The sequence below is a fragment of the Anopheles coluzzii genome, chromosome 2 (genome assembly GCF_943734685.1).
Source record: "Anopheles coluzzii chromosome 2, AcolN3, whole genome shotgun sequence".
In the NCBI taxonomy this organism is placed as follows: domain Eukaryota; kingdom Metazoa; phylum Arthropoda; class Insecta; order Diptera; family Culicidae; genus Anopheles; species Anopheles coluzzii.
In genome coordinates, this window is record NC_064670.1 from 102,700,514 (window position 1) to 102,728,389 (window position 27,876).

Genomic DNA, 27,876 nt, shown 5'->3' on the forward strand with positions numbered 1-27,876 from the left:
CGCCAATCGCCCCCGTGTGACGATGTGATTTGCATACGCTGAAGCTGCACCCGTCAAAAACTGCCCCCATCTCTCTTGCCGGAACACAAATCACAAACAAACAAACTTGCGAATGCTACCATTCCGAAAATCCCCAAAGCCGCTAGCAAAACACCCACAACAAATGGTCAAACATTAGCAGGATGGGAGCGGAAGCGGAGGGATCATAGAAAGGGATTTTCCAAATCACCGCAAACGATGGGCACAGTTCATGCGATGTGGCTTGATCTCGGGACCAGCGAGCCAGGCGGTCATCGCATACCGGGTCCCGGGCAACACTGGGCACTTGCTTCATATTTCATCGTGAAGTTGGTTGGAGCAAACATTAATCATATCATTTGGCATGGGCCAATCCAGCGCCCATTTGCATTGTGCTGATACTTCATTCCATTTGTCAATGTTTTCAATGGGTGCAAGTGCTCGCCCGGGGATGCTACTTGGGGACGATTGTGTGTGGTTTAGTAAAGCTTGCTTGTGTCTAAGCATGGCATTTGCGTAAGTGATTGTGTACATTTATGCATTTGATGAGGGTATGCATAGAGTGTACAGACTAGACTTCTGTTAACCAAGAAACAGATGAAGTAATTATCATAAAGAAGTGGTTCTGCTGTCGCTCACGCCAAATGTTTCCAAAGCCAACAAATTATTTAAAAAATTCGGTTCCACAAAAGGCAAAGTAATCGAACCCGTATTTTTGTTTTACGATCCGTTCCCATTTTAAACTCTCCATTAATATTAATCAATCGACAGCGCTTGCACACAAAAATATAAACAAAAATAAAGCTCTCAAATAACTCGACGCAATTCAATACACTTCCCCCACCGACACTGAAGCAACAGTCATTTGCGTACGCCCGTTCGCGCGAATTTCGATGTGAAATACCGGGAACACTGTACCGAGCTCCGGCCCGGCTCGTGCTTTTCAACCTTTATCGCTGTCTGCTCATCCAACGGTTTCGACGAATCCGACGCAAGCACCGAATCCGAACGGAGATCGACATTCCTGGAAGGGTGGCCCTTCACAATGCTTTGCAGTTCAATGTGCTGGCTGGCGAAAGGATGCTCGAGCCAACGGGTTCGAAAACGGCGAAATGCGGCGTCTCGGAATGCGGGGAACGCTAATGCACCATTCGTTGTAGTGTGAGTTTGGTTTATTTTTTGGGTGCAGTAGGCACTTTTCTTGGAAAGCTTATTAAATATAAACACATTAATAAACATTAAATTCGATTTGAAAAAAATGCTCCAAAAATACAAAACTTAATGGGAAAAATGTGATAGACATTGGATTGGATTGTGCACGCGTTCGAAGCCATTATTTACTGCAAACCACTGTTACTAATGTCAGCAATTTCACCGTCGGAAATTAAGGCACAGCCAAACCTCCAAACGTGCTCTCGCGCTAAATTAACTTCCACATCAATATAAAATATTCTAAATGTTTCCTCACATTTAATGACTGACAGGGGTGTGGTTGGGCATCGCCGAGCCCTGGTTATTGTTGCACTGCACACAGTAATACGCTCTGGTTTACCACATCATCATCATCATCATAGCACAAGTCTCGATGGTCAGTGTGTTAGCAACCGATCGTTTGCGTGAATGTTTGTGGTTGATGATAGATTGCATAGCAATCTATACGGTACGGTTTCGTGGAATAGATGCTTCCCATAGTTGCATCCGTAGGGCCTGAAACACTATGTACTATAATCACAGTTTAATTGAGAGCGTGGAATGCTTCAACTAGTGTGATCGTTTGGCAATATTCTTTAGCAATATGCAATAGCAGCACATAACAATGCACTGTTAAACCAGTAATTTTACTCAGCATATCAAGTCATCTTTCAAGTAATTAAAAGCAACTATTTTGGGTTTTGTGGTAAAATATATCTGTGACAGTCATTACTTCTTCTATGTGGCGTAACGTCCTTCGCGGACATGCCGGCTTATACAGGCTTTCGAGACTTAATTCATTACCACACAGCCGGATAGTCACAATCCTTACTACGGGGAGACAGTACCATTCTAGGGTTGAACCCATGACGGGAATGTTACGAGTTGACGACTGTGCCACGGGACCGCCCTAAAAAACAGTCAATTACAAAGAGTGTAATTTGCATGTCATTTTTACATCCTTTACCTTCCATCAAAAGACCATCTAAAAGACATGCAGCAATAACGACGAAAATAATAACATTTCAAATGTACTTTTGTCCTCACACAATCCCTCGAAGCAAACCCTTTGTCGTTGATATAGGAATTATTTCCAATCCACTCGTCTTTTAATTCACAAAATCAACAATACCCGCTTACGGGTTATAGGAAAAGCGCACCTGTCTACTTCATGCTGTCCCACCAACCCTCCACACTCATTCGAGTCAATAAAAGTCGAATAAAAAGGCACGTGGAGGAGAATGACATTCCTGTTCACAGCCTCAGCGCAAAACAAAAGAGCCTCATGCCTGATGCCGTTGGAAGGCCGGGGCGAGAAGCGAGATTGGCAGAAAACCTACTTACCGGGCGACAAGAAAACATAACGATTATAGCCTGACAGAAGAAACACACTCATAAATCTTCTCTGTGCGTGTGTGTGTGTGTGCGTGTTTGTACAGTCCACGAAAGGAAGGACCGACCGGCTTCGGTAGGTGCGCTTTTACAAACGGTTCGGGCTCGATAATGGAAGTAAACATACACGGGAAGCCCGGTAAGAAAATGGGGGGAAAAAAACAGCAAAGCCCCAACAAACCTTCTGTGTTGTAAGCGACCTCCAGCCGAGGTGCTTCGAATCGAATATATCATACGACCTTAGTAAGGTGGGGGAAAAACTGAAGAAAACGTGGAGGAAGCAGTGGGATGGACAAAAAAAAAGAAGGTGGGACATTAAACTGTCGCAATAGTCTTAACATAAAAGCACCAACACTCTGCTCTCTCTCTCTGTCTTCTATGCGGAATGGGCTGTGAATGTCGTCATTGACAATGGGAATACCCCTCATCCGAACCTTCAGAACGAACAGCTTATGCTTTTCGTAACGGTAACCCATACAAACACACACACACAAGCACACCACAGAAACCTTGCGAAAAACTCCACTCCCACTGGAGCGCTGTGTGAAACAATGGCCACATTCTAGGGAGGCTTGGAACGATTTGCTTTGCTTCTGGTTTCTGCAGCCCGAAACCCGGGACAGGACGGTCGCACACAGGACAGCCTCACTTCCCGCAGGCAAATGGCCGATAAATTGCACAATCCAATTTATCACCCCACGATGGCTGGATTTTCCCATCCACCAACAGGAGCGATTGGAAAACGGGCGCCAAACCGGCAGAGGTAAAACTCATTTCTATCGATGGCGTTCTGCACTCGGCTCGTTCTATTGTGATTGGGTGTGTGTGTGTGTTTGTGTTCGGTGTTTTGTAGGAAAGAACTGTTAACGTCTCATCCGCTGTTACTTAGCACACACACACACACTCTCACACACACGTGTTCTAGTGGATCTAGAACAAAAGTGGCAGTAAAACCGAACTGATCGAGCTGGATGGTGTCCGGCTGATGATTGGATTCATTTAACTTAGCGTCATCTTTTGTGATCGATGTGATGGGTGGTGTTCGTTAGTGGGCTTGTTGGCGCTGAAGCGTGCTGTAACGAAGCCGCTCTGGGAGGTTAGTTTTTATTTGCTTCCTTTACTACAATTGATTATATTATGCTGAACGTAAACATGTTTGTCCATTGGACGGATTGGAATTTGAGGTTTGAGGTGGGATTGTAAACATTGCGATGTTTTATGTTTTAAACCTTCTACTTCACATAAAGGCTAACCTTTGGTTGCTGAAAATGATCTCAACACTTTACACGCATTTCATAAATAATTTTACTAGGTACATGCTTTTAGTTAAATAACATGACAGCTTGAATATGATTGAATGATTGAGTTTTTTTAAATTAAAATGTACAAGTCGATTTTTGATTCGAAGAATTAGGAATCATTGTTAGTTAATATATATATTTGTTTATTGTGAAAATGTTGCCAGTGTCGTGGGCCAATCGATAACTCGCACGACTTAACAATACGATTGTTATGTTTTTAAGCCCCAATTTGACTGTGTCCCCTTAGGTACACAGAAAAGAAAAGATTCAGTAATTTTTTCAGTAAAAAGAATGCTTACTGAATCATTCAGTAATGTTCGGTGCTCACAAAAAAGACAGCTCGTTTACTGAAATCACAGTAAAGCCGTTTTCTCATTTTACTAATTCTTCAGTAGTTGGTAGTGATAAAAAAGTGACGAAATATTTCTTTTAAATTGAGTTTTTTATTGATGTGCAGAGATTGCCTCAGTTCGTATTTATCCGTATTTTAGGTTATTTGATAAAGTGTTTACACTGTTTTTTGACGCAAAAAAGTGTTGTTGGTTCAGTAAGCGCTCACAGACGCTACGAAATGTCAGCAAGCACAATGCATTGTATCAAAGATTTTAAACACCAAAACGACTGCCAATTCGTTCAGATGAACTCCGCAAGCCGAAATTTCACCTGACTTTCTATCAGAGTGTCTGTAAGCACCTCGTAACCGGTCTCGTAGTACAGTCGTCAACTCGTACGACTTAACAACAAGCCCGTCATGTGTTCAATCCCCAAATAGACCGTGCCGCCATACGTAGGATTGACTATCCTGCTACAATGGGGGGAAATCAATTAGTCACTGAAAGCCAAGCCCACAAGTGGTACAGGCAGGCCTTGACCAGACAACGGTTGCTGAGCCAAAGAAGAAGAAGAAGTGTGTAAGTGCCTACCAAAGCAATCCCCTACCAACCGAAACGCCTCATTATGGCCGACAGGTCAATTTGACAGGATGAATTGCTGCATTTTCAGTCATTTGTCATTTGAAACGACTAATTTGACACTGATTTTACTGATTTTCAGTAGAATGTGTATGACCTAAATGCATTGAAAATCAGTAAAAACATAATATTTACGCTGAAATCTAGTAAAATATTCTATTAGTTAACGTTGTCAGTAAAAATAAACTATATTAAAGCTGGATGAGACATTTTGCTGAGTAGGACTGACTATCCCGCTATAGGTAATGCGCATAAGTAACGAAAGCCAAACCCATTGCTGATAAAGTCAGGCTTAGATGACATCGGTTGTTGTGCCAAAAGAAGAAGAAAAAATACTTGCAATCTAAAAATATATTTAAAAAAAAAATCTACTCACTCCTAACTATCAACCAATAACATAGATGTCTCAAACATTGATTCTCAGAATGTGTTTTTAAAAACATTGAACATTGACCAATAATTGTGAAATTTACAGCACCTAATTCCACCACATTTACTGTCACTATTTCCAGCGATTCATTTTTATACCGCTCGTGTCACGGTTCTCGAAAAAATCATACTAAAAATGTAATTCTTTTACACCAAGCCGTGTCTCGCACGTATTGCTCGAAATTCGAAGCACCCACTTTTTTCCATTTTTATTCATTTTGTCATCGCTCTTAAAAACGCACAAACAATTTCAGCAGTAATAGGTACAAAAACAGAGCCACCAACACCCACGATGAAACAAGATGTTGTGCCTCCATATAATAAGCTCTTTTTCCACGAATTATTGCCCTACGATTCGCTCTCCCATGCCCACCCACCGTCCAATGTACCGTGGTGAATTGATTCTGATCTGGCGGATTATAGCGTCCCAATCAGCTGAATTATGTCCGACTGTAGGTTCCGAATGGTTTATGGTATCCGTACACACATACACATAGCAGTACAACCAACCAGTGCGAGGTACAAACCTCCAATCGTACATAAAACATTTGCGCAAACAATGCATGTGCGCGGTTACCTGTGCGCGCGAAACCAACTCAACCGACCGAAGCTGGATTGGGAATGTTCTGTGTACTGTTGCGGGGGTGTTTCCTCCCAAAAGTACAAACTACCACCGCAATCGGGTGGGTAGTAAGGGTATTTTATTTTAGCACTTGTTATCCTTTCCAACTGTGGCCGTCTATTTCGATTTCCTAAGCCCGATTGCTCCGACCATTCCGAACGCGGTGGTGAGTTTTATTGTTGCTTTCATTAGAGCTGCCCGGGCGCTCTGGGAGAGTGCGGGGGTATTAGATACGGTTTCAGATACGAAAGAGAAACAAGAACTAGCCTTCCTGACTCTCTTTTCATGCCTCTTCCATACAATGATCCAATGCAATGGTTTCTTATAGGTGAGTTTCCCACCATGAGTTTGCTCCCACCATGAGAAATACACCGCCACCTCCTTCGTGGGTTTGGGAGACATTTGGGAATTAGTTTCTCGCGTCTTCATTTACCAATTGGTGCTTCAGTACAACAAAGACACACACACACGCGAAGGCATAAGAACAATGGCAAACAAAATGGTGGGCTAAATCCCTTCTCGACTAAGTATCTCGAATGACGTCGGCATGAAAGTTGGCCGAAAGTTGGCAGGACGGCGCGGGCAAGAAAAACCCCCCGGCATAACGACAAACCCAACACCCAACTCGGCCTCATCTTACCCCTCTTTTTCCCTCAGGTTTGGGTGCAAATTCCGTCAGATAAACATAAATCTTCCTTTTCTTTCTCCCTTCGTTTTTCCGCGCACAACTCCGGGGTCCTCTGTTTGCAGCTTGCAATGTTTGGGGTTTTATCGGTTTGCACGGGGGTTGAACCCCACAAAAGCGCTCACCTGAACGACGACCACGACCGTGGGTCGGCTGGTGGAGCATGAAAAGGGGTCCCCCTTTTTTCCCCCTCATGCCCTCACCGGGTGGATGATGTGGGCGCCACTTACTTCATTCGTAATGTTGAAGGTACGCGAGTGATATACGACGGAATGTGCGCCGAAAAATAATAAACAGAAGCATCGCGTCCGGAGCTCGGCAAATAAATAAGCAAAACTGCACCCGGGCTAACACGGGCGTATGGGGCCCACGGCCAACTCGGCGTGACTCGACGGGAACGGAACATCCGGTTTTGGCGCAAAGGTTGAAAAGGCAACCGAAGGGTCGACGGTTTGCGGGGTAAACGGTCGCAAGGCCCGCAGGTCTCCGCCGAGGAGATGGAAGCTGTCCGAAATGAAATATACTCTCGTCCTTTCTGTGTGTTCCATTTGGCCGCTTTTTTTTTGTTCGTCTGTATTTGTTGCATCGTCAACGAAAGCTTGACGAGATTCCGTTATGGCTAAGGGTTTTCTTAGGATCATAAAAAAAGAAACACCAACAAGCGGACGGACCATCCTTTTATGCTTTCTCGCGGGAGGGTTGGGGATACAATACAGGTGAAATCATATTGTATGCCAGTGCAACAGCAACAAAAAAAAAAAAAAAACAAACACAAAAACCAAGCTGAGGGTTAATTCTCATTTACATCGATCCGCTCGCCCCGGTTGTGTTTTCGTTGCCGTCCCGCCGTTAAACGAGTTTATTGGACTAGCAAGAAAACAAAGTGAAAGGTGAAGCAAAAACAAAACGAAAACAAATTCCAAATAAGAAAATCTTTCAATGTGAATTAATTAACTGTGGTGAAAGCAACAACAACAAAAGCTCATCATCGTGTTTAAGGGATGATGAAACCCAAATAACTTTTCCCAAATTTTGATAATGTTGTGTACACGAGGAATGGAGACTTATCTAAGACTGAACATTTAATGAACTTCTACCTAATACTAATGTGCTTCATTGTTCAGTTTTGCAAGTCACCCAGTAGTGCTCCCACAGGACGACAGGGGGCGACAGGAGGGAAAAAACCACCAACCAACTGTACAAAAACTGTTGCCGGATGTAAAACCTTTCCTCTCGTATCTTGATGATGGAAGAGGGAAGAAGCTCTTTCGCTGCCCCAAATATAAAACAGATCCACGCACTTTCTTTTTGTAATTTTGTGCGCGTGTGTGTGTGTGTGTGCGCCTTAGATTTGGATGTAGATTTCACTACTGAAGCAACAAAAAAACCTTTTGGAGCTTCCCCATTTTCCCACCCACTTCCTGTACCCGCCATCGTTTGGCAACAGCTGTAAGGGGTGACTTTTTCCTCTCTCTCTTTTTGCTTACCTTACCAAACCATGAACTGACGAAAAATAAACTTCATGAAATGAAAATTTATGACCGTTTTGTGTTTGGTTTTTTTACCTTCTTTTCACCCACCTTTTGACATCGATTTCATTAGAGTTTGTTAAAAAATATAGAACGTATGAAGAAAAAAATCAATGTTCTAGAACAGGAAGTAACCGTCAGAAGTGAAACAAACAGTTTTCTGGCTTTCCCTTCAAAAAAACTCACACACACGATCAACGATAGCTCGGGTTAGTGACAGGAAGCAACGTGGGTAGAAGAAGAATACTATAAAAAACACTATCAAACTTTCTTTTCACTGTGCGCATAGCGCCAATAGAATCGTGTAGCCCCCGGAAAACAAAAAAACTGGGGAAAACGAACACTTTACCCCAGCAATCCCAATCCCCAAAAACCCCAACAAAAAAAATCATATCTGTAACTCGTTTAACGCTCGTGTACACACATCAACAGCTGCGCGAAACGAAATGGTATCATTCGTTTTTGGTGGATTTTTTGGTTTCTCATTCCCACTCCACCCATCCCCACATAGGGAGTCTATCGTGTTTTGGCAGATAGAGCAAGCTAGCGTTCTTACATTAGTCATATTTTTTGTTTGTAAGAACGTACCACTGCTTCTGGCAACCAAAAAGGGGGACCAAATGTCACAACTAGGACCTTCTGTGTTACAATACGCAGAGTGAAAGAGAGAGAGAGAAAGCTACAAAAAAAATGAGACTTTGTCCGCTGAATCGTGCGGGAAACAAACGAAACGAAACGCAACGTAATAAAAACAACCAAAACCAAAAGCAGTGGGGAATGAAATAGAAACGAATAATGTAAAATATTACCCCCGGTGTACGGGCCGAATGCGCGCCTTAAATCCAATTTGTCACTACTCACACAAACGCGCAAATAACACAAACACATGCAGGAAAAGCAGGGAAGACACGGATAAAAATAGGTCAAGCTCGTGTAGCTGCTTTTGTAAAGGCGGGTAGTGCGGGTTTTCTTCATTTTAAAGTTTTCATATTGTGATTTCGGGGCGCTTTGTTTTGTGAGAAACAGGGAACAGTAGAAGGATTAAAGCCTGTGCTGCGTTTCTTACAATGTTACAACGTTACAGAGTTTTGGATTGAGTTGAAAGATACATAGCAATGCTTTTTGGGCAATTTTGATGCTTCTCCAGTTGCGGTTGGCTTAACAGTTGATATTTCTATCATAAGAAGTTCAATTCATTGTAGCATTTCCTTTCTTATTTTATGATAGGAAGGAATGATTAAAAATCAGATTTCATCATTTCATTTATTCAGTTTAATTAACCTTGTTGGCCCTTTCAAACGAAACTACAGGAACAAATCTACTTCTCTCTTCTCTTTTTCAATTATGTCAAAAACATATTTAGAAGAAAATTTCAATAAAATTGCATACAAATTTCTCGTATTCAGTGAATTTCATGAAGTAAACTCTCAATATATGTATACTGAGCTGATATACGAATCCTATAGAAATCATTATGCTCGGTTTACCTTGTCTCTATTTGTAGGGCCTGACTGACTGACTATGGCTCAGTTTTACCCTTAACAAGTTGATGATACCTGCATAAGATGAACTTGGTAAGATAGGAACCATTGAACCATCTCTTATGTTTTAAAAACATTGATTCATGTATCGATCTTCTAACATATATATTTTATAATTCAGCAATAGCAAAGCAATTTTGCATCAGGAAGTAACTCATATGTGCCTTATTTGAAAACCATAAAACAACTAGAAGCGTTGTCCAGCTTTCTACTATCAATCACCAATTCTACTATCAATCAGAAAGACTTGTTTGCTCATCTACAACATCGAGCTATCTCACTGATAAGTGCCTCGCTTATCTCGATCACACTGGGATTTGAAGAAACGCAGTGTTTTCATTGCTTGAAGCTCTTTCAATCATACTTTTCTTCTCTAGATTTGGTAAGCAAAACAAAATCGATTCCACAATAGCGTAAATCCCCAGTAAATTCCTGCCGTCATCGCCTTCCAAAGCTTAGCTACGTAACAGAGCTACAAAGATCCTTTCATACGATCCAACTTTGGCAACAAAAAAGCACACCACAAAGCACTAGCGTCACACCAAATAGTGTGCACAGACCGCACACAAACACAAACAAACCAGCGAGGTAAAGGTGTCCCAAATTTAGCTACCACCTCACACTAACCAAGCCACTGGGCCACTTTCTTCACACCCAAAGACGCTTCTCGCGGGGAAGGAGTACAAGCTGAGCGAACTGAATACCGGAGGACTGTTGTCCTACTTTGCCGCTCGTTGGATGGGGTTGGATTTGCAAACACTTTTGTAAAGCGTCTCTCTCGAAAAAAAGCAAAGGCAAAAGCTCGTACGATACGATCCAGAACTGCCCCGATGGTGTCCTTTGAGATGCAAAACAGACATCCTAACACTCTCCACTCGTAGGTAGAGAGGTTCAGCAACACCTCGGTAAAAAAGGCAGCAGAAAAGGGAACGCGCGCTTGAACTTCTGCACCAATGCAAATGGTGTTCCCTTCATCCCTTCTCACCCATCCTAACCATGTTTCGAGTCGTCCGACAAACGCTCTGCAGCAGTTAGGCACCCCTCTCGCACCCATTTTTGCAGTTACTTTCAACACAGTGTCAACTACCGACTACTATCGTTGCCTTTAGTTCCCAAACACACACACACACACATCATCCCAGCTCACTTCAAACAGCAGCATAAACAAGCTCCAATTCATCTCTCCCGTGGGGGCGAAATGAGGCGAAATGTTTCTCGCTTTGGGTTGTGTTGCGCGCGCTCCACAGCTCAACACACACATCTTCAAAACACACAGTCGGTGACACATTTTGTCGGTACCAGTGCAGCTGCATGCAAATTTGATTGGGCACAAGTTTTTGGGGTTTTTTGTTGCTTCCCTTTCTTCCTGCACTTCCTCCACTGGAGCGGAGTACTCCTGCTACGCCACAGAAACCGGAGATAGCTCCGGCAACATACACTACCTCCACCAGCTCGAGAATGTTTGGAACGCGTTTAGGCAATTTTCCGGAGCGAACCCCGATGCCGTACCATGTAATGAAATGTCTTTCTTTGCCATACACACACACAGGCACACACACATACGGTGGGTCGGTTTGGGTGGCAATTGCATTCCGGCATTTTGTTTAGCCGGGCTGCTTCTATGAATGAGTTAGTTCATGAAGCCTCGTCTGCCGGGCTCCGTCCCTCAATGGGAATTGAATTGCTACATTCGAAACGAGGCGCATCCTCCACTAGGCAACCGGACCGGTTAAAGTTGAAATGATATGTCATCAGATATGCTTGTCCGTGCCCCACAAACACGTTTTATCGCACACATACACACGCCTTGTTGGTCACGGCGACCAGACTTTCATAGGAAACTAAACACACACAACACTAACGAACAGCAACTGTCTCCGAAAGCGAGTGAGTTGTTTTCGGTGTCACTCCACAGGCCCGGAAACCTTCTGGGAGTGCTACTCTTGCTGACCGTGGTGCTGCTGCCGATTAACATCGCACTTTTTGTGGCACACAGGATGAAACTTTACTATTAATTTTAGGGGCAGGCCAAAACCTACAGAGCGCAACAGAAAGGTTAACTCCCGTTGGAGTTAAACGGTTGTTGTGGAGGTTAATTTTCAGCCCAAATGTAGGCAATGACATTGGTGCTGCTGGGTACAATAGCGATAGGTAAAGTTGGCAAAAAACCGGTGCCAACTCAGAATTTAATGACTTTTCATTCCTTCTTTGTACTTTGTGCGTGAACTTCTTAAAGAGACTCCGGATGACTCTGGACGACTCCGAATGACTCCGACTTCGGTTGACTCCGGACAACACCAGTTCCGGGCGACTCTGAATGAATCCAGACGACTTCGGATAATTCTGGATGACTCCAGACGACTTCAGATGACTCTGGACGACTCTGAATGAATTCAGATGACTCCAGATGACTTCAGATACCTCCGGATGACTTCAAATGACTCCAGACAATTCTGGACGACTCCAAATAACTCCTTATGACTTCGAATGACTACAGACGACTCCAGACAACTCGGGACGACTCCGGATGACTCCGAATTCGATTAATTTCGGAGATTCCAACTTCGGACGACTCCGAATGACTTTGGACGACTCCAGCGGACTCTGAACCAATTTGAATGACTCCAGACTACTCTAGATGGCTCCAGACAACTCCGGACGACTTTGGATGACTCTGGATGACTCCAGATGACTCCGGACGACTCCGGATGACTCCGACACTGGACGACTTCGACTTCAAACTTCGACTGGATTAACTCCAGAGATTCCAACTCTGGACGACTCCGAATGACATCGGACGACTACAGCGGGCTCTGGACGAATCTGAATGACTCCAGACACCTCCAGATAAATCTGAATGACTCCATATGACTCCAGATGACTACAGACAGCTCCAGATGACTTCGAATGACTCCAGATGACTCCAGACAACTCCGGACGACTCCGGATGACTCCAACTTCGGACGACTTCGACTTCAATTAACTCCGGAGATTCCAACTCCCGACGACTCCGGGTGACTTCGGACGACGCCGGGTGACTTCGGACGACCCCAGCTAACTCCGAACGAATCTGAATAACTCCAAACGACTCCAGACAACTCCGGACTGTTTTGGATGACTCAGACTCCGTGTGAAATTAGGTTCCGATTTTGCCAGAGTTGCTTCGGAGTCGTGAGTGCTCTCCAGAGAGCACATCACTAGTGTACATACACTACGTGGGAAAGAATGCCTACGAATTTTTTTTAACAAGTGAGGGATGCAGAGAGAAAGGAAACAACTTTCTTCAACACGAATACTACAAAACAGGCTACTTCCAAAACCATGTATTTTGGGTCATGTTTCGGTTGGGCCACTAAAATAGACCTACCGTCAAACTTTATTACGCACACAAACCTAGTTTCCTGGTACGCAAACTACCCCCTTCATATCAGGGCAGGACATCCCGGGGGAAAAAGGGATAGCCAAAAACCGCCTACTTTAACTACCAACAGATTAGAGCGGAGCAAACGCAGCAAGCGGGAAAAACCTCAAAATCGATCCAATCGGTGCTGGTTCTTCTTCTCCGACCAGCAGCACAATACGGTGGCACATTTAATCTCCCCCGTCCTCTCCTCGCTCAGACGCATAGAGTGTCCATTCCCAGGGAGGGTGGCAGTGATGTATACGTTTCGAGGGGAGGGAGGGGAGGCTTTTTTACGATTCTGTTTTTCATTTATTTTTATGACGCCATCATTCTCGGTTCACGGTGGCGGTAGGTTTCGGGAGGGAAGATCCTGAGACACACAGGGAGAGAGAGAGTGGATTCCGAGGCTCAATACACTCTCCGGCGTCTTTAGTGGTTGGGAAAGTGAAGAAAGTGGATTTTCGATATCGGGTGGGCAGCAAGCAGGCAGCATCTGAAAAACGTGACCGATTTTCCACTCGTGTGGTAGCGTTCGTTCTCCCGCACCTTCAGACACGCATTACGAGGCGATATAAAAGGAAGATAACACTACTAAGCCCATTTTGATAAACACACACACACAAACACACAACACACATAGATAGTAGCATAGATGGTTTGGAGCGGAAGTGGTTAGGCTAGTGATTTCAATCGCATTTCATCGCCATACAAGGCCAAAAACTATCAAACAACTCAATAAAAACGGTGCTTACTTCATCTCGTCAACGGTTAAAAGATGAAAAGTTTTCCCCTTGCTTTTCTTTGCTGACAACGTAAAACTCCCACACACGCACGGCAAATATTTCAACGAAATCACCAGTGTCGTTACACGGGCCCTCTAACGGGAACGGCTTCAAACAAATCATAAGAAGATCTCCCTCCACCGGTTTATACCGCTCCTTCGTGACTCGTTCGGACAACTTTTATTCACTTTCAAGTTTGTTTTTAATACGTCGTGCACCTCGCCGTGCTCCTGCTGGAGGGAGCTTTATCGTTCACAGGCAAAAAAAAACAGCCCTTTCACTTTCCATCGAGCACACACCCCACCGGGACTGTGTCGACATTTTTCACACAAAAACGCAATTCTAGCGCACACAAAACGACCCCATCACGCGCTGTGCCGTGCTGTCCCTTGAGTGTTCTCCGTCGCACCTTTGCCGTTTGCAAAACCCCCTCTTCCCCACACAAGGGTCGTAGAGGAGGTAGTGTTTTTTTTATTGTTTGTCGCACTCCCTTCTCTCGTTTTCTTCCACCTCAATCCTTCCATTCGGCCCGCGCACTGGCCGCTCTTGCCCTTTCAAAGCAAAGGGCCGTTCGACAAACGGCTTGAAGATGTTCAATTTGTTTTATTGCCAGCTATTGTTCGTGGCCGAAAGCCGCTCGTGCTTCAGGTTCGGCCACTTTCGAGCTCAGCACCCACCCCCTCCCTCCCCTCAAGTGAGCAGCGGTCACAAGAGGGTAATGGATTTTCATTTTTGATCATGCCCTACAGTTGATTCACAAGGGCCTGGGCACTTCACAGCGTTCTGTTTTATGACAACATACCCATACACACACACCCTTGCTCTCACCACACTGACAAACGTAGAAAGTAATCAGGAAAAATGACTTCCGGAAGAAATCAGAGAAACAGGAATGTTTCCTTCCAGCATTCGATTCCCCATCTTGAGTCTCCCAATGTCCCCTCCTGCTATCACTCATATTCTGACATTCACAGTTCACAATGCCGCAATAAATCGTTCTCTGTTGGCCGAAAAAAGGGGGAAAAACGCCGCAGAAAATGCTTCCGTTTGGCCCACACCCAAAGATTCTTCCCTTATTATTCCCTTCGCCATGATCACCCATCCACGGCGACCAGATAAAAAAAATTGCTCATTTAATGGTTCATTTTATGGGTTTCCTCTTTTACTCTCCAAACCCAACTCAACCTACTTGGCTCCGCTTACTCTCTCTCTCTCTCTCTCTCTGTCGGCCTCGGGTTGGCCGGAAACACCTTGCGACCTTGCTTAATTGGGGACATAATTTATATCTCATTAGCGATTTTCCGGTCCTGCGTACCCCCCCTTCATCTTTACGAGGGGAAGGAAAGATGGATCCTTTCGCTAAATTTCGGTCAACCCATAGTCAACCATCGCGCTTGGTTGTCCGCTTTAGCGTGGACTCCTTTTTTTCATTAATCTTCGCCACTTCATCACAAAATCGTCCCACTCTTTCTCCGAACGAACGAGCGAAGCTTTCCATCATGCTTCGCCTTTATCCCCTGACTAACAGAAGGGCTTATCCTTTCGAACTCTTCGCCGCAACTCCGGAGGACATTGTGTCCTACTCTCCCCATCCCCGTGGGATCGCTGTACAGCCGCATGGCGCGTTAGCAACACATTCCTTATTTACGTTCACAAGATGTGTACTCATGAATAAATCATTGCCGTACATTCGGTGTGCTTTTCTTTCCTTTTTTTGCTTACATTCCTGCATTACGTTACTTGCCTGTCGGTGAGGAACCTTCCCGGTATCACAATGCGCTCCGCTCATGCCGGTACAGAGATCAACTGCTTTGGCTCGGTTCAATATTTCCACCCTTTTCCCGCTGTAATAGGGATAAATTTCAATAATTTCCTCCAACCCTGTAGAGCACCAAGCATCTTCGCAGCTGGTGCTGCTAAGAATCGGGGTCACTTCATTAGAAAAATGGCAAGTCAAGCTGCAAAACTCTCCCCATTGCCGTACCGTTTCCAACAAATTTATGAACCCCTGGCTGTGTGTTTTGTGCTGACTTTTTGTGTTTTTGGGCCGTTCTGATCTGTGCTGGTTCTCCCCCGTTTGGAAACGAATGAACCAGGAAGAGTGAACCTTCCCACTTCCCCACCTGCACTGGACCGGTGATGAATGTGATTGAAATGTTTCATTTATCATACTCATGTACAGTGCACGCCCGAGTACGTGCCCGGGAAAGGTGACTTTCGGTGCGTAATCTTGGCTAGCTGCTGCTGCTGCCACTGCTGCTCATGATGTAATAAATGTACGCACGGCCTCCCGTCGGACGACCACCTCACCCCAAGCGTGTGACAAAACTCATGGCTGAGTAAAAGCAACTCATTCGGATAAAATTTATTGCTACGCATTTTCACAACCAGGCAAAATGGCAACATTCGCTCCCCTGTCCCCTCTGTTTGAGGGATAATGATGGATTGGTATTGGTGCTGGTTCGCTTCCCAATTCGTGACCAGTGTGTGAGAGAGAAAATACACAGTCTGTGTACCATATTCCCTGCCTACATATATGTGTGCGTGTGTGTGTGTGTGTTTGTGTTCGTTGCACTCGTTTTTCGTCATAAGCAGGTAATAAAATATTCATTTACCGATGGGAAAAGGGGAGAAATGAAACACCAGAAAGACGTCCGTCGGAATGGAGTGGAAAAATCGATCGGATGAAAGTAGATCGATCAATTTAACTTTCAAGTGAGTTGAACTCCGTTTGCGAATAACCTGACAACACAGCACAGCAGGCCGACAAGCGTGACAGTTAACTTGTGCAAACTGGAACGATGAAGTGACGTGACGCTCTTTATCCTGCAAGAAAAGTTGCTCAATAGGACACACACACACACACTCACCAGCTCGATGCTCTGTATGTAAGTATATGTTCGATGTAGACTTGTTCGTGCTTTCTAGGGATGTTGCTTGAACATGCTTTGGGGCATGTTTTTTGTGTGCCATTTCTGGTTGTTGAGTGACTGGTGTCTGTAAACTTATGAGCTAAACCGCCGACTGGAGGAATACATTGAGTTAAATATTATTGCAGTACAGAAGAATATTCAATATGAAGCACTCTAGAAAAGGAATTACTATCTTAAGAGTATCTTACCGACAGTTTTCAGCAGATGGCTTTTAACTTATCGAGTTGAGCTGGCAGTTAGCTGATGCTATTAGCAACAGGAAGCGAATTGTTTGAACCGATCCTAAGCAAATTAAGATGTTTTCAATCTTAACATGCTATAATGGTTGTTCAAATAGCTCAAATCAATGAGAATGCCCTTAGCCTGGTGATTTTATATTTCCAACCTCACACTTACTGATGCCAATGTTTAATACCTTTCATTCTTACCCAACTGAATCAGCATACAAGACCGTAAAACCGTAACAGTGTACCTTACAGGGTTTCCTACGATTTATTGGTTGGTTCCCATCAATTGTTGGTGAGTTTTTCCATCTTTTTTTGGTACGTTCCCACGAGTTTTTGGCCGTTTACCAGAATTTTTTGGACCAATTGTATTGATATCCAATACCGAAAATATCAATAAATTATGGGAACGAACCAAAATTCTATGGGATACGATCAAAAAATCGTGGGAACGCACCAAAAAATCATGGGAATTGTCCAATAAATCGTGGGAAACCCTGTAACTGCAACAAACAGACGAGTTTGCTTTGTACAACCACCCGACACACCTTCCAAAATCAACTCCGTTTGTCGATTAAATCATGCACAATGTTTGCAAAAAAGAACTACACACAATCCGACACACACACACACACACACACACACACACACACACACACACACACAAACACACACACACACAAACACACACACACACACACACACACACACACACTCACACACACACACAGACAGATCTCACCTGAAATGGCCATTGTTTGTTCACAATCATCAATATTCTATAAATCCCCTTCTGGCTAAAATCTCTCTCTTCCACCAGTTTGCTCTACATTTGCTTCCAATTATCTCCAGCATTCAGCGCCTCACACGAATGCGCTTGTTTGAGAAGATCAAATGTTTCTTGACTCCCTCCCCTCCTTCCTTCCTCCTGCATGAGTGGGTGTGTGTGCCAGATTTGTTTGAGACTTTCATCAATCTCGACACAATTAAGTGCCATTTTGCTGCAGCAAAAGGGGAATCGATCGGGGTCATCGGGATTCAGGCGGTCGAATGTGTCGATAAACTAACACTCTGCCACATGACAGACACACACACACAAAGCCACTGACAGGAAGATGCAGTTGTGCAGTTTGACAAAGGGAACACTTCCAACTGCAAGAAGATAGTCCACTGGAGCGACTGGTCGGTGTTGCTGCTTCTTTGAATTATTGAACAACGTCAAACAGCGTACCACTTCTCGAGTTGCCTCTGACCCTCCTCCTGCTCCTCCCAAGCCCAGCGAGCCCAGGGTTGGCAGTAAAAATGAACACACCGAGCAACTTTCTATCCCTTTGCAAAGATGATAAATTGCAAGGCAAGGTACGGCAACGGCACAAAGCATCCACAAAACGAGCCCCGAAGAAAACGAAATTCAAACAAAAATCCCCCACCGTCACTGTCACCGAAACAAGGGAGCTTTATGGAGCTGCTAATGTCTGCGCAATCCACCCCCCGGAGGGCAGTCGCATTCGGTCGCAGAGCATATGAGCAGAGCATAAGCGTGTGTCTTCTAAAAACAATGCAACGGTGCTGCTGTGAGCTGTGGCCGGGCAAGAACGGCCATACATAAGAGCCTCCTGCCGTCTGTCCGACTGTCGTGTTCCATTTGCTCGCTCACACATTCCCCCTCCACACACACACACACACACACACACGCTCTCCATGTAACGCTTGCTGTCCACTCAAGCAGAGAACTGTCCTCAGACGAGGATGGAGTATCCATCGGCATGTCAATGCATAAAGCACCACCACTTCGCTTTTCTTCAAAACGGACGGACCAAAAAGCGGTAACACACTCTCTGCTACGAACTTTATGGGTGCCAACTAAACGATTATAGTATCCCCCCCCCTCCACCCCACCACAAGGGTCCCACAGAAAGCGGATCGTCTTCGAGGGCAAAAACACAGCAATATCTTATAACGAGTGCAAATGAATCAAAACTAACACGAGAGCGCTTCCTCTGGCTGGTGGAAGACGCACACGAAACATATGGCCCGGCATCGTCGCATTTTCACAGGCAATCTTTCTTCCTTCGATTCGCTGCGAAAGGTCGAACTAAGGAATGCTTTTGTTGCCAAGCACACACACACACACGCCCGCTCCCTCCCTCTTTTGTTCACTAGCTTCCCTAAGCTGCTCCATAATAACGGTTGATGACGAGCGATGATCATGATGGCGCTATCGATGCATAAGCAGCAACCCTCGGCAACACATCGGACGACGTTCGGTCGCGTTGAACAAGCGCCAGAGGGGGAGGAGGGCGTGAATTGATCGATGAACCTTTGTGAGTACGGAGCGGGGACACTGGGTTGGGAACGGGCATGCTGGAATGCTAATAGAATAAAATGAGTCCTTCCTGCGCTCGGGAGCTTCTTGTCGGATCTCTCGTTTCTTGTTAATTTCTTTTGATATACCATGCGGCGCTTCGAGGCAATGGCAATATGGGGCCAGCACGTTTAATGCCGTGATTGGCTGGCGAGGTGACGTAGCGGTGTGTGGGACACATAATCTTACGATTTCGTTTGCCCTCGAAAGACCAAAGGACACACTGCAAGCGTGCACGAGCTTGCTCTTATGGCCGATGGAGTCTTATGGTTTTGCGAATGACACACTGTGCTGTGGTGCCGGGGCGGCTCTTGAAATAATATCGAATTGGTGTCGTTCGGTGCGACCATCGCTCGGTCGGTTGAGCACTCGTTGTCATGCGAGCGTTTATCATCGTTGGAATGAAGCGTTGACGCTGTACAAACAATGAATAGGAGGAAAATGGTTATGTCCTTAATTAATTTTATGGCCTCCGTGAATAAAAACCATATGGAAATGGGACTCTGCGAGGATAAAAAAGGGACTGTTTATGATGACAAGTTTGATTCCTGTCCGATTCCTGTAAAAGCAGGATTTTCTTTCTTTTACTCCTATCCTTCTCTTAATCTGTCATCTTCTCTCCACAAAATCCAATGAATGAAACGAATTGGAGTTTGGAAGAGACCGTGCCGTGTCTCTAAATCATACAAAATTATGATCAATAAATTAGGATGATCATTCAAGGGGAAGGAAATGCTTGCAGTGCCGTTTCTTTTTTGCACCACGTCACGGTGGCACGACGGATGGACACAGCCACAGCTACAAAATCCCAAAAACTGGGATAAAATACAATCCCAGATCAGCAGTTTTAAGCGGCACCAACCACCAACCGCTTTGCTGACAGGTGAAGCGACCTGTTCAAACAGAAAACTCATCTCCTTATCCGCTCCAAAACCGCTCCAAATCATCCTCCCAGCCTCCCATCAAGCGTCCTGTGAATCCTGTTGATTTATTTAGGAGGAGCCTACACAATTCAACTTTACGATGCTGTTGATTTATAGGCATCTCATTCCCTTCCTGCTTCCTTGTGGTGTTTTTTTGCCATGTGTTTTCGATTGAATATGAACCACCTACGGGGAGCAGGAGAACAAAATTACCTACCCCATGGCACGAGGAAACTCCCTCAAGAAAACGGGGGTAAAACAGGAACAGGCGCTCACTCCCTGCCGCGCAGTGTAACAAAAAGTTGCACCAACATGACAGAGGCACCAACAGCGCAGGAAGCCCGAAGAAGAAGCAGAACAATAAACAACACTACACAACTCATCAGGGAGGAGGGAGGTCAAAGTTTTTGATGCTACTGGGGTACGGGGGTCCCAAAAAAAAAACACCGAGTAAAGCCGGAACTGGACCTAAGCCTTTTCCATCCCGAAAAATGGTGGAGTTTCTGCTGCTGGTGGTAGTAATAAAAAGGCCAGGAGCTTCCATTTTCCCTATTTTTTGTTTCGAGCTCGAGCACATCAACCACAAATATGCGTTGGGCGTTGTTTACGACCGTAAAGAGGGAGATAGTTTTAGCCTGACATGATTGCGATGCCCTTTTGTGTTGCAAAAGCAAAAACTAGAGCCCCATTCCCTCTTTTGTCCTAACAGAAAAGACACAAACAGCTTGATTGTGTTACACCCATTGACAAGGACTGTAATTCTTATTCTAGCTGACATTTAATGCCCCTTTTTCTCGGCCATGCTCTCGTTATACACGATTGAACAAACACAGATCCACACACAAAAAACACACACACGGGCAAGCCACTACTCTCCCTGAAACCTGGATCGCTACAAATTGGATCACGGCGCAAAATGTTCCGATTCCGGATTTTCCATTTTCCGTTTTCATCATGTTCACTGTCAATTTCAATTTTCTTATCAGCCGACAGCCGATCCGGTCGCTGTGTCGATTTTGGGTGAGTGTAGAAAAGGGAACAAGCGGCAAGAGTAAAAGCCGAACGGGGCAGCGATGAGCCTAACGATCAGCCGGTTGTGATGGCGCTGGTCCTCCTAGCAATGCCTACACACATTATCCAACCGGAGCGGCCTGGATCAATCAGCAATCGGTGCGATGATGAGGCTTCAAGCTTTACCATACACACAAACACACACACTTACACACGTAAACACCGTGCAAATGGGTTGGAACATATTCGGGTCGATTTGGATGGGTCTGGGATGGCTACCGAACAGGTGTGGGTGTTGTGATCTAATCTCATACGCCGGGCGGTACGCCGCTAATCGGACGCGATGTATGGAAACGATTTACAACTTCCCGCTTGTCCAGGTGTCAAGCAGCTTGCTGCCAGACTAAATTTACCGATCGTTACACACACACACACGCACACACCGTGGTTCGGATTTTGGCTGACCAACCACTGGTCGTAATGCAATCGCACGCCTAAATGTATGCAAACCGCACAACGAAATAGGTTTGACGTGGATTGAGGGTATGCAACGCAAAAGGATTTTTACGCTTTATTACGCCAATGAACCACTGCTAAATGGGTACAAGCAGCCGTGTTTATATTTAGCAGCTCGAAAAGCACACCATTTTCTATTTCTAGGGGAAAAATAATGTAAAAAGCTCTCCCCAAAATGATCGATAAACCTCCATCGGACAGCATCGCTCAACGCGTAACCGAATAATGAACCGAAATAGAACACCACTTGATGAAGTAATTGCTCTGGTAAGTGGGAAACATTACTGCAAACGAGCCTGTTCTATCAGATTTGACCTCCACTGTACGTGGTCTTACTTCCGCTAGAATTTATCCGCTAGCTCTCAGAGCCTAGGCTGGTAAAGCCCTCCCCGTTCCGTTAATGGAAAACGATTCGCCCGTCCAAACCCTCCCCCTCGGTGCTTACCTTTTTGCGCTCAATCAAGCCCAGGCCATATTTTTGGAGCAAACACAGCCCAATGCATGGCGTTGGTGCTCGGTGCGTTCGACCACCACCACTCTAAGGCGGATGATATCACACTCATACCACTCACATTCCCACTCGCAAGACACGCACCACCTTGCCGCGTACCAGATGGACAGATGCCTCCCAACGTTTCAACGTGCTCGAGAGCAAACGAACAAAAAAAAAGCAAGCAGTCAAAACCATCATCTCCCACACGAAAATCTTGCTCGGGGCAAAAAGAAGCCCGAGGCGACTCACGCAAACACAGCACCAGCAGTACTAGCTCAAAGAAAAAAATGGCCCTACCACATCCTCGGAGAGTTTAAGTACTTCATCCCGTGCGTTGAGTTATTCTTTTTCCAATCAGTAGCATCAGTCAGAATAAATTGAATTTGTTTTGCCCTTCGAGGGCGCCGGTGGCTACGCTTCCCTTCTCGATCCTTCACTTTTCGGGGCAAACACTTACCAGGCATGCCCGTGCGAGTTGCAAAACATCGGGAACCACATAATGTATGCTTGCGCACGGCAGGGCCCCAGAGATGCTCGAACACACATAGACACACACACACACGTACAGACACACAGCAGAAGGCAAAAAGTATAATAAATGGATAGTAGACAAGGGAACACCCACCTCTTGCCGTGCCTTGGTCAGGAACGGAACGAACGCTGGCTAATGCTTTTAGGCCCGTTATTCTGCTCGGTTGACGCTCGAGGAAGAATCGAGAGAGAATTGAATACTACGCCCGTGGAGCCTGTTCAGGCCCGGTCTCGCTCGGTCAAGTGTACCCCGAACCAGTCAACCAGTGCTGCTAGCTGCCAGCTTATTGCTACTGGAAGCACAACAATATTCTACGCAAATCGTTCTGCAGCTCCGTTTCCAGGCTGGATAAACGAACCGACACAAAATGGGGGCATCAAATCTCGGCCAGCATGATCTCCTTCCATCGTGTGTGTGTGTGTGTGTGTGTGTGTGTGAGTAAAGAAATGGAAAATGAAAAACCTCACACACAACACAAGAAGCCATCAGCAATCAGTCAACAGTGGAGCAGTAGACACAAGAGCAGCAAGAACATTGAAAGCAGCTTGCCGGCAGCTTGCCCAACCCAAACCCACTATCTGATGGTACACACACACACACCCGCAAGCATCTTGTAGGTGAAGATAATTTTCCTATTTGCTGCAGCCCTGCCAAGGTATGCCAGCACGCACCCAACCTTCGACCTTGTGCGATTGTGCGTGAAGCGTCAGAGCGTACGATGATAATATCCTGACAAATATTGCCGTAATAATTTCCACCGATCCATCACCTCGTGCGGGAATGTAGAGGGAAGAAGAGAGAGAGAGAGAGAGACGACTGCCATCCCTGATGGGTGGATAATGCGCCGTGCCTGAAAGACATGTCGGTCTTATCGGGCAAATAAACATCTCGTCCAGGTGCGGAGGACACCGTTTCCGTGTCTGTACCCACTTTGTCTGCGGCTTGTATCACTCTGTCCTGGCGGATCCCCCACAAAGCGAGAGAGAGAGTGATTGTGTAACTGTACAAATTGATAATTAAATGTGCGATAATGTGGTTAGCTTAAGTGTTCGTTTACGAGCGTAATGGTTTCGGGCTGAGGGGCTGAGAAAGTTTCCCTGATTTCGCAGACAGAATGGAACAACTTTGCTGCCACTGGAGCAAAGTAGGCTTTTCTATGTTTGCTCTTACTTTCTGTCTCGCTCTTGTTTGCTCCTTTCCCTGAGCCTGGTATAATAGACCAGCTTTTAATGACGTCTCGGATGGAAAAGAGTTCGACACGCTTATTGAAGAGGATCGCTGCCGCATAAAAAGAGCAAAACTTCCCTCGAAACACACAACAGGAAAAAAGTACTAAACCCTATAAAGGCAACGTTTATTGATTGTTTCTCGTTCAACTCTACGAAACCCTGCTCCCTCCTGTGACTACTAATCAATCAGAAACGGTTTATCCTAGCTCGGCACACCCGAGCACCACTCGAACGCCCCTTGCTCGATGGGATGTGGATCGATTTTACCGCACTAGAGGAAAGGAAACATGTACAACTTACCTTTGAAATTCCTCCAGCTTTTCCCAACGTAATGGCTTCCGTTGCTGCCCTTCCTTTACGTCGTCTTCACTCCTCTCTTGCTCTCTCTTTCTCTCTCTCTCTGTTACACCTTTTGTTCGTGGTGTAAGGATTTTGCTCCCTAACCGATCACCGTGCTACTTAATAATCCTTTATTTAAACCATAATAAATCCACTTAATAGATTATCCCGTTCACCATACACTCACTGACACACACACGCACGCCTCTCTTCTTGGAGGGCTCCTCCACTACCCTCCGTCACCGGGGAACGCACTCATCCTGCACCTATGAACACACCGTTGCTACAGGAACCGGTTGGGTTGAGAAACTAGGCTACCATATGATCACCTATTACTCGCTTTGCCTTCAACTTTCAACCATCAACCATATCACCTAACCATTTTCCCTACTCACTTTTTCACACTCCGACACACACACACGTACACACTTTATCAGGGACACACACTAACGCGCTGCATGGTTGCACAGTTTCAAAAGGGGTATGGATTGCTTGGATTTTCCCTCTCACGCGCGTGAACAGGGAAGATGGTAAACGGTGCCCATTCCCTATTGCCACTGATTTAAACGCACACACACACACACACTCACATTTACCACTGCTCGGTACAGCGAGAAAAGGGGGACTGTTGGCACTCGAGATGGAATTCAGTGCGGCGGTTAGCGGTCACACCCTTTTCGCTTACAGACAGCCAAGACACAGGAGACAAGCGATACGCAATGGTTGCACTTTGCACTCGAATTTTCCGGTGCTTTTAATTCGGTTTTGTTTAGAAGAGTGTTTAACGTGCTGGAAACGATGCTTAAACCGTAACGCACTTTTCCGAGGGTTTCGGGTTTCAATCAATTCGCTCCTTTCAGGCTGTGTATTGATTGTCTCTCCTCACAAACTGGGTACATTCGATGGAGTTTTACTTAAATTCCTGAGGGGAAAAATCGATCTCTTCCCTTTTTGGATAAGGTTACACATACGCACACACACACACACACACTGTCACCACATTCAATTACATCGCATCGATGAGTTCCGATCAGCTTACCGGTCTTGCTGGTGATGTCGTTGTCACGCTTGCTGATTAAAATTCGACCACAGTTGGGCGCCCGCTGCTGCAATGTGGCAATGTGGAGTGCATCAATATACCCTTGCGTGCTTCATGTTCGTGATTAACCAACCTCCGGGAACGCACACACACACACACAGTGGTGAAAGACTGAGCTGTAATTAAAAAGCAAAACAAATGGAGGTGGTTTACTATTTTTCCGATCAATCCAAACGCAAATACCTTCAAACGATTATCAAGAACAAACAAAGTCTGCCATATGTATTCATTATGGGTAATGAAAATCGCATGTTTTACCGTTCCATCCCGCACACTCTTTCCCTCCTTTTCTGCGGAAAAAGGTGTCTCATCAGTGTCCAATCACAATAACCCGTGGGTCTGCCCATTTCATCGCTCTCCCGCCGGGTTCCGGGGAGAGAATGGAAAGGAATTAAAGCTTAACGAACGAACGGCTGTCGTACGGATAAGCTCCCCGGAAAAATCTGTCAACCCTTTTGTGTGCGTCTGTCTGTGTGTGTGTGTGTGTGTTGTGCCCTCCAAGCTGTGTCCCGAATGCAACATTTCCACTTCATCAGCCGCGCCCCGGTGCGGTAATGAATAAATCAGAAACACATTTCATCAATCCGCTGTCGGTGTTGATTTTTTGTATGCATCATCACAGCACAGTTTGCTCTACCCCGTTTGTCCACCAGTGTTGAAACAGGCTGCACGCAAAGAGGCAAACAAACATTAAAATGGTACGTTGGTTGGGCGTGTTGAACGGATTTGTTTGATTTCACATCATATCGGATAATTAAGCAGCGTTCGGGCGCCGCTTTTGGGCTACTATTCTTCCCGCCGCTTTACAAAAGTAACAGGGAAAACGCACATTTGTATTGCCGAATGATTGATGTATCACACATAACAACCTTTGATAAGTGAAGATCACTTCATTGGCAAAGATAATTGTACGCAAATAAAATGGGACAAACAATTAATTCAGCGTTCCAAGCGCCTTTTAATCTACCTTCTCCCCAGTGCAATTTAATAATGATAGTGACACAAACAGCAAAAAAGCTTTCTTTTATCACTTCCTTTATTTCTCGCCTGCTACTATTAAAGCCTTCAATTTGATCAATTAATTGGAAAGGCAGTGGAGTTATTTATTCTACGCTTTACCTCTGGCCAATCGCTCACAGGAAATGCAACTCAACTAAATCAGCTACCGAATTGCATTGCCCCGTTTTTTTTGCATTTCATACCATCTTCAACCATTGAGCGCTCCACAAATACTCCAATTAATCATTCGCTCGAACAGCCCATCCATTCCAGTGCTGCTGCTGCTGTTGGATTGTCCATTTAATCCTAATGGAAATGACTAAACTCACACAAACTTCATCAAGTGAACTGCTGTTGTCCTTCCCCTTTCCCGCCCCCCCCCTTCCAGTGCAAACTTGCAATCGCAAATTGGTGCCAGATTTCGGTGCGAAATCACAAAATTGAACTCTAATTTGCGTCAATCAGTCGATCGCTGGCCGGATCCCGGATAAAGCAGAACCAAACGCACCGGTGTTTGGAATTTCCATCTTCCCGTTTTGCGGGGCGGGGCAGGGTGTGAGTGCTGTCCCTGACACTCAGAACACTGCAGCTGGAATCGGTCCGCGGGCGGCTGGAACAGCGACAGCAGGACGGGCAGGAGACGAACCAAAACAAAAACGATTTAATGCCGATACCGCCGGAGCACTAATGGATGACGCTACAGAATTCGATTAATTATCCGTAAGCCAGTAAGTCAGGGCTTGAACGGGGGCTCTCTGATAGAACCATTTTAATTTTCTCTTTGAAATTGATTTTTTTTGGGGGTTTTCAATGGTATAACGGATGCTGTAAAGGCCAGTGAAAAAAATAAATTTTAAATAATGTATCATTAAAGTGAATCTATTAGCAATGAACAGCTTTACAGCTGATAAAATATTCCTCCACTTTCTTTTTATGCAACGAACAAAGACCTTCTGTTAAAATTATTTGGAAATATCCACACACGCTCCTCCGTTTGCTTTGTTATAGTATTGCCACGCGCTTGTTAAGTCTTCTATAATAATTAGCAAACCAAACACGCACACACGCTACCAATGGCGCGCGCGCGTGTGTTTCGCTTTCCACGACGCATTTCGCTTGTTTACCTTAACCTTTGCAACCAGTTCCCCTACCTTCCCATGTGTGGGATGGAATTTTGAAAATGTCACAATGCCAGCCCCATCCAATGATAGGCGTGGGGAGGCCCCTTTCATTGCCGAACATGGTTCGTTAATGAATTTTGCTCTAATTAAGAGAACAATCGTCATTAATGTGCTCAAGTCCGGTGCTCGAATCGGAATTCCACATGATGTGAATTGCTTGTGGAAGAA

At 45.2% G+C, this 27,876-nt stretch overlaps 1 protein-coding gene across 1 annotated transcript in view; it reads right to left on the bottom strand.

The window, feature by feature from the left end:
• Nucleotides 1-27,876, bottom strand: part of LOC120949462 (uncharacterized) — a 111,113-nt gene that overhangs the window by 69,757 nt on the left and 13,480 nt on the right. The window contains exon 3 of the mRNA XM_040366775.2: nucleotides 24,391-25,644. The gene's annotated coding sequence lies outside the window, so the exon portion shown is untranslated. The remainder of the gene's footprint in view (nucleotides 1-24,390; nucleotides 25,645-27,876) is intronic.